Source organism: Dendrobates tinctorius, unplaced genomic scaffold (genome assembly GCF_039654945.1).
Source record: "Dendrobates tinctorius isolate UK_male_01 unplaced genomic scaffold, ASM3965494v1 ptg000432c, whole genome shotgun sequence".
In the NCBI taxonomy this organism is placed as follows: Eukaryota; Metazoa; Chordata; class Amphibia; order Anura; family Dendrobatidae; genus Dendrobates; species Dendrobates tinctorius.
In genome coordinates, this window is record NW_027362095.1 from 655,019 (window position 1) to 663,793 (window position 8,775).

Sequence of the window (8,775 nt, forward strand, 5' to 3'; positions counted from 1 at the left end):
GTCCTCAGTTCGCAACTGGATAGAAGCATGACATTAGGCGTTGATATTAAAGCTTTTGACACTGAGTCTTTGTTCTCGATGGCTCGTCATGACCACAGTAACCTTCGGCAGCCGGTTTCTGTAGTGTAGTGGTTATCACGTTCGCCTAAAGCCTCTTTCACCCATCAGGTTTTCGCCGTCAGGCGCGATCCGGCGCTTTTGACAGAAACCGGATCCGGCGAAATGCAATGCCGGCTCCGGTTTCCCCCCAATTGACTTGCATTTGCGCCTGATCGCGCCGGATGGCCATGCGTTTCATCCGGTTTTCGCCGGATCCGGCAATGTGTCGCGATCCGGCGTCTGGAAAAAACGGCTACTGTAACGTTTTTTGTCTCCGGCGAAAAAGCCAGACACGCCGGATCCGGCGCGTCCGGCTTTTTCACACAATGAGCGCCGCAATGAGCCGGATCCGGCGGCCGAATCCGGTTTTTTGGTCTGAGCATGCTCAGTAGCTCTGCCCACAGGAGATATATAAAAGCAAGACAATGGGACCCTCAGCCACACCCAACATGCCACCCAAGCCAAGAACCAGGAGCAGGAGAAGGCAGCAGACATCTGCAGCAGCAGCACCATCAGCACCACCACAAATGGAGCAGCAAATGGAACATGCTGAGGAGGGGAGTCCAGCAGCAGATAAGAGACGGTAATTATCAAATCCCCCATTCCTCCAAACTAGGGCCATGGAATATCAAGATATTCATTGGCCCTTTGTTTCTCTTTATTCAACAGCCGCCAAAGAGATGCAGCAGCAGCAGCAGAAATGGCATCACTGGCAGCAGCAACAGCAGCAGCAATACCCACAGCCATGGAGTCTGGCCATCAACAGGACAGCACGTCTTCTTCTGGGAGCCCTCCCTCGCATCGTCAGCGTTTGACGGTAAGTTTTTATTTCCAAAATCCATCATCTCTGTAATATATGTCTATTCATTGCCTTTTATTTCAAAACAGGAATCACAAGATGAAGAGGAGCTCCCAGAAGAAGAAGGAAGGGGTGGACAGACACCTGGAGTGGGCTCACAATTGGTAAGTTTTTTGCATCAAACGCAGAAACACAACATCACACTACACACAACACATAGAAAACAACGTTCTGCAGACCACACACAGCAAACAAATGCCTACATCCAAATACATAACATTTTTTGTTTTTTTCCCTAGTCTTCCCAATCTGGTGCTCGGCCAAGAGGTCCTCGCAGTGCCTCCCAGGGTCGTCGGCGACAGCAACGCGGCGGTCACCATCGTGTAAGTATAAATATTTTTGCTTTGTTTTTTTGCACTTTTTATTTCATTTCTTTTGTGGAGGCTAATTATGTTATTTTTGTCTTTTTCTTTAACAGCCTTCACAGCGTGCTCCCGACTCTGACGGTGAGGATGGAGGGATTGATGTGGACCGCCTCATCGATCTCATCAGAGAAAGGGAGCCGCTCTGGAATATGGCTGACCGCCGCCACGCTGACCTGATCGTTACCCGACGACTCTGGGAGGAAATCTGTTCGCTCCTTGTGGGCCGCTGGGAGGACCTCGATGTTCGGGCCCAGATTAAAGAGCGTAAGTATATACAGTACCAGTTGCTTGATGTAAACCAGTGTTTCCCGAACTCCAGTCCTCGTGGTCCCCACGGATCATGTGTTCAGGATTTCTATTTACTATGGAAATCCTGAAAACATGACCCCTGGGGACCATGAGGACTGGAGTTTGTGAAACACTGATGTTGTATACTAACCACTCCTTTCTCGTTTCAGGGAACAGAATTGTGAATCGGTGGCGGTCTGTGAGGGATCGTTTCAAGAAGGAGTTCAATAAAGAGATGCGGGCCCCGAGTGGATCTGGAGGACGCAGGAGCAAGTACAAGTACGCACAAGCCCTGTCGTTCCTCCGGGAAACAATGCTCACCAGAAGGTAAATATTACACACCACATGTGAAAAAAAATGTTAGATGTAACTTTTTTTTTTCAGCCAGGGCCATACCATGTCAGTATTTTAATTGTTTTTTTTCTCTTTATTCCACAGAACGGTGAGCAGCACTCGGGAGCCTGCACGATTGGACCCTTCTGAGGCGATCCCTGAGGAGACCGGCACCGAGGGACACTTCGACCGCCCCGGTACATCTGCACCTTCCCAGCCTTCCCACACATTCGACCCATCTGTCCCATCCACCAGCACAGGAGCATCGTGGCCGCCTACATTACATGAAGCTGCTGGTGAGGAGATCGCTTTCCCTTTACCCCACCCTTCTGCCCCTGCCACCTCTACTACACCTGCGGGTACTGGGCGGCAGCGGCAGAGGGGTCAGGAAAAGAGTTATGCGCAAGAGTTCTTGCATCTGAATGCTTCTTTCCAGAACTGTCTAAAAGTCTTGTCAGAGCAAATCTCCGCAGGCTTTCAGCAGATCAACTCTAGCATTCTGGAGGTGAAGACACTTCTGCAAACCATGCATTCAGAAGCAAGATCTTCGCCAAACCACACCTTTTTCAGGTCTGTTGTGGAGCGCATGGCAACACTATCTCCTACCCAGCAGATGCATGTTATGCATTCGTGCCACGGTGCTCTACAGCAGGTTACCTCCCAACCTCCACCTCCCACGACTGTAGTTCCTCCACCTGCACCCCCTCCAGCCACTTTCCATCCTCCCCCTCCTATTACATCTGCACCCCCTCCAGCCACTTTCCATCCTCCCCCTCCTATTACATCTGCACCCCCTCCAGCCACTTTCCATCCTCCCCCTCCTATTACATACCAGCAACCTCACCAGTACCAGCAACCTCCCCAGTACCAGACATCTCCCCACTTCCAGCAACCTGCCCCATACCAAACTCCTTCCCCGTACCAAACTCCTTCCCCGTACCAAACTCCTTCCCCATACAACTTTCCATCAACATCATCTGCTCCTACAGTCCCTGCCCAACCCTCCACTCCACCGCCCACCACCTCTTCTGCCTCCAACATGTCCACCCATTCTGTAGCTTTTTCCACACCTTCACCTCTAACTGTTCCTTCCCCACCACGATCCCAGTCCTCTCTCCACACACCCAGTGTCGAAGTGTCCCGCAGCCCCTCCAGCAGTATTTCCACCCCACACTACACAGATTTGTAATTTTTTTTTTTTTTTAATAAAAATGCCCATTGGGTTTAAAACCTTTATTAAAAAAGTTTTTTGCACTTTAAAAACATTTAAAAAAAAAAAAAAAATTTAAATAAAAGTTAAATTATCGTTTCACAATGGTTGTCTGTCTTTTCTTTCTGCGGCGAACTATGTTTAAAAAAAAGGTTAAATACAGGGTATTTCAAAGGTAAAAAGGTATTCAAAACCAGGTATGTAACTGTGGGTAAATTTTAGCTTTTTGCCACAGTTGTGTTCCTGGTTGTGTTTGAAGCAAAGTATTTCACCTAAAAAGTTGTGTTTATTGTTGGTGATTTCCTACCAATGTACACAACTTTTGTTAAAAGGTGAAATACTTTGCATAAAACACAACCAGGTACACACCTGTGGCTTAAAGCTAAAAATAGTAGACCATGACAAGATAGACAACTTTGGTTGGCAAAGGTATATACTGTTGGTCCAGAAGGTACACAAGTTTGGTTAGGGCACAAATCTTTCACACTCTGTCATCCTGCCAGTGTACTCTGCCTTGAGGGTCAATTTTAAAAACCGGATAATCGTAATCCGTCGAAAAACAGATAGAAAAACGGATGAACCGGATGAGACGGATCCGGTTTTGTCTGTCAAGAACAAGACGGATCCGGCAGAAAACCGGATCCGGCACATCAGGTTTTACAAAACATTTGCCGGATCCGGCATTCCGGCACGACGCCGGATCGCGCCTAACGCCGAAAACATGATGTGTGAAAGTAGCCTAACACGCGAAAGGTCCCCAGTTCGAAACTGGGCAGAAACACGCTGTTACCCTTTGGTATCCAAGCTTTTGACTTTCAGTTCTTGATCTTGATTGCTTGTTGTCACCACAGTAAGCGCTTGCATCCGGTTTCTGTAGTGTAGCGGTTATCACGTTCGCCTCACACGCGAGAGGTCCCCAGTTCGAAAGTGGGCAGAAACACAGCTTTTTTTCTCTTGGAAAATGATCTTTTTGACTTTCAGTGCTTGTTCTTTATTGCTTGCCATGACCACAGCATTTTTTGATTGCTTGAATCGGTTGGTTTCTGGAGTGTAGTGGTTATCACGTTCGCTTTACACATGAAAGGTCCTCAGTTCGAAACTGGGCAGAAACACAGCGTTCCTCTTGCAAACTAGCGCTTTTGACAATGAGTGCTTGATCTTTAATGCTTGCCATGACCACAGTAAACGCTCTTGTCTGGTTACTGTAGTGTAGTGATTGTCCTGTTTGCCATCCTCCTGAAAGTTCCCTGTTTTGATCCCGGGCAGAAACATGTGGCTTTTCTTTATTTTGATCACAAACGTACATTGTTGGCGTAATTAGCCTTATTTAGCATATTCTATTGCTGGTTTAATGAGCATTACTTTTACTAATGTGATTATTTCTACCCGTTTTTGCTTTTGGCAAGCATGTGTGTTTTTGACAGTGTCTAAGTGTTCCTAATTCAAGTAACACCTGATAGGATCAAGTTGCGAAAGCAGGCATCTAGGTGCTTTTTCTTTTTGGCTTTTGGACAAAGGCAAGAGAATGTTTTGTGGAGCATGGTTTTGTTTCCCTGTTTGTTCTTTTTCTCCAATAGCCTGAAAAATGAAAGGTTCCTGTGTTGCAAAATGCACTTTGTCCTGTCTTCAGACATAGAGGAAGACCTCTTGACTTTGGCTGAATGTTTTTTCTTTTTCAAGTTCATTTCAGCATGTTTAAACATCTTTAGCTTTGCATAGAGTTTCTGAAGTGTAGTGGTTGTCACGTTCACCTCACACGCGAACGGTCCCCAGTTCAAAACTGGATAGAAGCATGACATTAGGCGTTGATATTAAAGCTTTTGACATTGAGTCTTTGTTCTCGATGGCTCGTCATGACCACAGTAACCTTCTGCAGCCGGTTTCTGTAGTGTAGTGGTTATCACTTTCGCCTAACACGCGAAGGGTCCCCAGTTCGAAACTGGGCAGAAACACGCTGTTACCCTTTGGTATCCAAGCTTTTGACTTTCAGTTCTTGATCTCGATTGCTTGTTGTCACCACAGTAAGCGCTTGCATCCGGTTTCTGTAGTGTAGCGGTTATCACGTTCGACTCACACGCGAAAGGTCCCCAGTTCGAAAATGGGCAGAAACACATCTTTTTTTTCTCTTGGAAAATGATCTTTTTGACTTTCAGTGCTTGTTCTTTATTGCTTGCCATGACCACAGCATTTTTTGCTTGTTTGAATCGGTTGGTTTCTGTAGTGTAGCGGTTATCACGTTCGCTTTACACGGGAAAGGTCCTCAGTTTGAAACTGGGCAGAAACACAGCGTTCCTCTTGCAAACTAGCGCTTCTAACAATGAGTGCTTGATCTTTAATGCTTGCCATGTCCACAGTAAACGCTCTTGTCTGGTTACTGTAGTGTAGTGATTGTCCTGTTTGCCATCCTCCTGAAAGTTCCCAGTTTTGATCCAGGGCAGAAACATGTGGCTTTTCTTTATTTTGATCACAAACGTATATTGTTGGCTTAATTAGCCTTAGTTAGCATATTCTATTGCTGGTTTAATGAGCATTACTTTTAGCAATGAGATTATTTCTACCCGTTTTTGCTTTTGGCAAGCATGTGTGTTTTTGACAGTGTCTAAGTGTTCCTAATTCAAGTAACACCTGATAGGATCAAGGTGCGAAAGCAGGCATCTAGGTGCTTTTTCTTTTTGGCTTTTGGACAAAGGCATGAGAATGTTTTGTGGAGCATGGTTTTGTTTCCCTGTTTGTTCTTTTTCTCCAATAGCCTGACAAATGAAAGGTTCCTGTGTTGCAAAATGCACTTTGTCCTGTCTTCAGACATAGAGGAAGACCTCTTGACTTTGGCTGGCTGTTTTTTTCTTTTTCAAGTTCATTTCAGCATGTTTAAACATCTTTAGCTTTGCATTGAGTTTCTGAAGTGTAGTGGTTGTCACGTTCACCTCACACGCGAACGGTCCCCAGTTCGAAACTAGATAGAAGCATGACATTAGGCGTTGATATTAAAGCTTTTGACGTTGAGTCTTTGTTCTCGATGGCTCGTCATGACTACAGTAACCTTTCGCAGCCGGTTTCTGTAGTGTAGTGGTTATCACTAGAGTTGAGCGACTTTTGGTTTTTTAGGGTCGCGTTTCGTTTCGTGAAACCCGACTTTTCCAAAAGTCGGGTCGAGCAAGATCGTCCGATTATAGGGAAAAGTCGGGGTCGTCCCGAAACACAAAACTTAATGTAAGTCAATGGTGAATAAAAGTCGGCAGTGAGAGGAGGACAGGAAACACACCTACAGTGCCCATTTGAATGCCAAAAGCATCAATTCTTCTTACTTAAGCTTGTCAACCTTAATTAACTTCATAATATAGGTTACGCACTGAAAAATGGGTGTTATTTGGCTAAAGTTGTGGGGGGGAGGGCTGGCTGCAGGTTTTCATGTGCCCTGGGCGAAAGAGCGCCCCTTTAACACATACCACAACTCATCATGCTCCGATATGGCAGATAAATAGCGGTATAGTACAATGAAAAATACCTCACTTTTTACATCTCATGACGAGGCCCATCTATTTCTCCATACAGAATCATTGGTCCCATAAAATGTTTGAAACAGTATATGATGAGCTCCACATAATGCTACAGTATATGTTGGTCCCCATGGATGAAGCTCCACTGTCTTATAGGCCCAAATAATGCTCCAAACATAATGGGCCCCATTTCTAATGCTCTAGTGTATAATGGGCCCTGTAAATGCTGCTCCAGTGTCTGATGTCCACCTTTGGAATGTTCCAGTGTATGGTGGGCCCCATCTATCATTCTCCAGAGTATAGTGCTCCCCAAAAATTGCTGTCCCAACATTGAAAACAATCAAATAAGTCTCCTCGCTAGGGAATCCCTGTACTTGTCTGGACAGGTGCTGTAGCTTGCTTAACAGCTCGCCAGCCGTTCTCACGCCCAGTATGGATTGCACGTGATTGCACAAAGGTTAGAAAGGGTACCGTATCCCTGGATAACATGTATGGATAGCGTACACATTCAAAATATATGTCTATACAGCATGAGGCAGGCTCAGACGGTGTTAGGCCCAGTATGGATTGCACGTCATTGCACAAAGGTTAGAAAGGGTACCGTATCCCCGGATAACATGTATGGATAGCGTACACATTCAAAATATATGTCTATACAGCATGAGGCAGGCTCAGACGGTGTTAGGCCCAGTATGGATTGCACGTCATTGCACAAAAGTTAGAAAGGGTACCGTATCCCCGGATAACATGTATGGATAGCGTACACATTCAAAATATATGTCTATACAGCATGAGGCAGGCTCAGACGGTGTTAGGCCCAGTATGGATTGCACGTCATTGCACAAAGGTTAGAAAGGGTACCGTATCCCCGGATAACATGTATGGATAGCGTACACATTCAAAATATATGTCTATACAGCATGAGGCAGGCTCAGACGGTGTTAGGCCCAGTATGGATTGCACGTCATTGCACAAAGGTTAGAAAGGGTACCGTATCCCTGGATAACATGTATGGATAGCGTACACATTCAAAATATATGTCTATACAGCATGAGGCAGGCTCAGACGGTGTTAGGCCCAGTATGGATTGCACGTCATTGCACAAAGGTTAGAAAGGGTACCGTATCCCTGGATAACATGTATGGATAGCGTACACATTCAAAATATATGTCTATACAGCATGAGGCAGGCTCAGACGGTGTTAGGCCCAGTATGGATTGCACGTCATTGCACAAAGGTTAGAAAGGGTACCGTATCCCCGGATAACATGTATGGATAGCGTACACATTCAAAATATATGTCTATACAGCATGAGGCAGGCTCAGACGGTGTTAGGCCCAGTATGGATTGCACGTCATTGCACAAAGGTTAGAAAGGGTACCGTATCCCCGGATAACATGTATGGATAGCATACACATTCAAAATATATGTCTATACAGCATGAGGCAGGCTCAAACGGTGTTAGGCCCAGTATGGATTGCACGTCATTGCACAAAGGTTAGAAAGGGTACCGTATCCCCGGATAACATGTATGGATAGCGTACACATTCAAAATATATGTCTATACAGCATGAGGCAGGCTCAGACGGTGTTAGGCCCAGTATGGATTGCACGTCATTGCACAAAGGTTAGAAAGGGTACCGTATCCCCGGATAACATGTATGGATAGCGTACACATTCAAAATATATGTCTATACAGCATGAGGCAGGCTCAGACGGTGTTAGGCCCAGTATGGATTGCACGTCATTGCACAAAGGTTAGAAAGGGTACCGTATCCCCGGATAACATGTATGGATAGCGTACACATTCAAAATATATGTCTATACAGCATGAGGCAGGCTCAGACGGTGTTAGGCCCAGTATGGATTGCACGTCATTGCACAAAGGTTAGAAAAGGTACCGTATCCCTGGATAACATGTATGGATAGCGTACACATTCAAAATATATGTCTCAGGAGGCAGGCTCAGACGGTGTCAGGCACAGTATGGATTTGACGGCCCAGATTACACAGCGGAGGAGCAGGGAGAGGTAAAGATTGCAAATGCTGGGGCCCTGCCCAAGCAAGGGGGGCCCACACTTGGGCGTCGGTACTGGCACTGGGCCCCTCATAGTACAGCGGTGT

At 45.9% G+C, this 8,775-nt stretch overlaps 1 non-coding gene across 1 annotated transcript; it reads left to right on the top strand.

Annotated features, from left to right (window-relative positions):
• Positions 1-5,033: 5,033 nt before the first annotated feature.
• On the top strand, positions 5,034-5,106 carry TRNAV-AAC (transfer RNA valine (anticodon AAC)). The gene has a single exon. It is a non-coding gene; the product is annotated as a tRNA-Val (tRNA).
• The last annotated feature ends 3,669 nt before the right edge of the window (positions 5,107-8,775 follow it).